General features: G+C 48.1%; 1 pseudogene; it reads right to left on the bottom strand.

The window, feature by feature from the left end:
- Positions 1–636: 636 nt before the first annotated feature.
- Positions 637–2,202, bottom strand: LOC144376698 (uncharacterized; annotated as a pseudogene).
- Positions 2,203–3,020: the final 818 nt, after the last annotated feature.

The following is a 3,020-nucleotide window of genomic DNA, read 5'->3' as shown; positions in this document are numbered from 1 at the left end:
CACCCCTAAGAGAATAACCCAGGAAGATTACTTCTTGCTGGCAAATTTGGGCCTTTTTGTCAGAAGCCCTTTATCCAAGCTGAACAAGCTCAGATAATAGTGCTTGGGTCCCAGACTCACAGTTCTCCTTGGTGTCAGCTGCCAGTAGCAGGTCATCCACATATTGGAGTAGGGTGACTTCGGGGTGTGCAGTTCTGAAGTCTTTTAGATCCCTGTGGAGGGCCTCATCAAATAGAGTGGGGAGTTTTTGAACCCCTGTGGGAGTCGAGTCTAGATTAGCTGGCCAGATGTTCCTGTTTCTGGGTCTACCCACTCGAAAGCAAACAGCAACTGACTGTTCTTATGTAGGGGCAAGCAGAAGTAAGCATCTTTTAAGTCCAGAACAGTGTACCATTTCTGCTCCGGATTCAGAGTGCTAAGCAAATTATATGGATTAGGTACTGTGGGGTGAATGTCCTGCACTCTGTTGTTGATCTCTCTTAGGTCTTGAACAGGATGGTAGTCCCCAGTTCCTGGCTTTCTTACTGGTATCATGGGGGTATTCCAGGCCGATTGACAGGGGCTTAGGACCCCAAGAGCCAGGTATTTCTGAATATGTGGCCTTATCCCATCCTTAGCTTCTTTGCTTAGAAGATATTATTTAACACTGACTGGAGAGGCAGAGGCTTTTAATTTTACTACTATTGGAGGTTGTTTTATGGCTAGACCTAACCCAGCAGTTTCTGCCCAGGCATCAGGATAATCTTTCATCCATTTCTGGGGTAGTTTGCCTGTTTGATCAGTCCTAGGGGGTGTGAAGAGTTGATGTTCATCTTCTACTGACATAGTCAAAGCCGTGACTATGGGAGTTTTTACTGAAGGATTTAGAAACTCCACTTGGGGACCATCAGGGTTAAAGGTTATTCTAGCCCAGAGTTTGGTAAGCAGATCCCTGCACATCAATGGGGCTGGGCATTCTGGGATTACTAGGAAAGAGTGGTGGACTTTTCCCTTTCCTAGGTCCATAGTCCTCTTAATTGTCCAAGCCCAATATCTGCTGCAATTAGTCCCTTGAACTAGGGACCTTTTATTTGATAGGGGGCCCAGTGGGGTCTTAAGGGCTGAGTATACTGCTCCTGTATCCACTTCAACGTTCACTGGGGTCCCCTCCACTTCAAATGTTACCCTGAGCTCGGGGAGGGGATCCGAGCCCCGACTTTCCTAGTCATCTTCTAGAGTCAGCACTGCAGGCTGGTGTGTCTACTTCTTTTGGGGGCACTCTTTGGCCCATTGTCCTTTTTCTTTACAGTAGGCACATTGATCTGAGGCCAGGGGCAGCCTTTGGTGTGGGTCCAGGTATCCCTTCCTGTCTCCCTGCTTTTTAACTTCTGGCCTATTTGCTGCTGTGACCAGGACCTTAGCCAATGCCTTAGTCTGCCTTTTGCTCCTTTCATTCTCCTTTTGTTCCCTTTCTTTTCCTCTCCTCTGTTTCTTCTCTTCCTCAGTTTCCCTCTTATAATATACTTTCTCAGCTTCTCTGACTAAATCTCTTAAGGTCATATCTTGTAATCCATCTAAAGGTTGTAACTTTCTCTTAATATCTAGGGCAGCCTGCCTGATGAAGGCTATTGCAACAGATGCCTTTTGGTCCTCTGCCTGAGGATCAAAAGGATTATATCTCCTATATGGTTCCATAATTCTCTCTAGAAACATAGAGGGAGACTCATTAGGCCCTTGGATAATCTCTCTTACCTTGGCCAAATTAGTCGACCGTCTGGTGGCTGCTCGGAGACCCGCTATTAGAGCCCGGCGATAAGTGGACAGATGCCCCCTACCTTCAAAGGTGTTGGGGTTCCAGTTGGGTCGGTTTAAGGGGAAGCCAGCTTCAATGATGTTGGGAAATTGGGTTGGTCGCCCATCTGGTCTTAGAATATTCTTTGTGGTTTCAAAGAGGATTCTCTCTCGTTCCTCTGTCATGAAGAGAGTCCCCAGGAGTTGTTGGCAGTCATCCCAAGTGGGCTGGTGTAAAAACATAGACTCAACTAAACCTGTGAGTCAGGTGGGGTCCTCAGAAAAAGGGGGATTGTTATTTTTCCAGTTATATAGATATGAGGAGGAAAAAGGCCAATATTGGTAGGCTTGCATTTCCCCCCCATGGCCATCATTAATCATGGGCCCGTAGGGTCGGAGGGGGAGGATCACAGCTTCAAGGTTTTTAATCATTTGCCACTGGCAGGTTCCTTTAGCCGGCCCAGCTTCCTCCAGGGGAGGAGGGGCTAGGGCTGCTGAGGGGAAGTCCTCTGGAGGGCACGGGTCTGGCCCAATTGCCTACAGTGGCGGAGAGGCTGAGTGAGAGGTGGGAGGATCATTTGGAGTGTTGGGGGTTGGGGAGTGAGGGCAGGGGATAAGGAGGGGGAGGAGAGTCCAGTAAAGTTAAATCTTGTGACTCAGGGAGAATGGAGGGAAGAGGGGGAGGAGCAGAAGGTTTGAGTGATAGGATCATGGGGGAAGAGGTAGGAGTGGGGGCAGGGACAAGGAAAGGATTCACCCATGCAGGAGGAGATTCACAGAGGTCCTGCCAGGTTAAGATATATGGCTGTTGATCTGGGTGGCCACGTGGCCCTGGCTGAAAGACAATATCTCTGACTTTTCAGATTAGAGGGAAGTGGAAGGATCCTTCTGGGGGCCATCCGACTCCGAGGGTGGGCCATTCTAAAGTACAGAGAGTCTTCCAGGTCTGGCATTTTACTGAAAAAGAAAGATTCTGGGTCCTTGAGAGGACTTCAGTCCAATGATCAAGGGTCAGGGACAGAGGCATGGAAGTGCTTTGTCCCATAATGGGTGATACACAAACAGTGACAGTAACGACACAGAAGCGACACAGACAATAAAGACAAACAGTAAACATTTAACACGAGTCCGAGACAAAGATTAGAACTGAGTAGCTGGCAAAACCTGATGGGCTAGACAATAAAGACAGACAGTAAACTCAACACGAGTCCGAGACAATGAACAGAACTGAGTAGCCAGCAAAACCTGAT

This window comes from Ictidomys tridecemlineatus, chromosome 4 (assembly GCF_052094955.1).
Source record: "Ictidomys tridecemlineatus isolate mIctTri1 chromosome 4, mIctTri1.hap1, whole genome shotgun sequence".
In the NCBI taxonomy this organism is placed as follows: domain Eukaryota; kingdom Metazoa; phylum Chordata; class Mammalia; order Rodentia; family Sciuridae; genus Ictidomys; species Ictidomys tridecemlineatus.
This window is presented reverse-complemented; position numbering and strand designations above follow the sequence as displayed.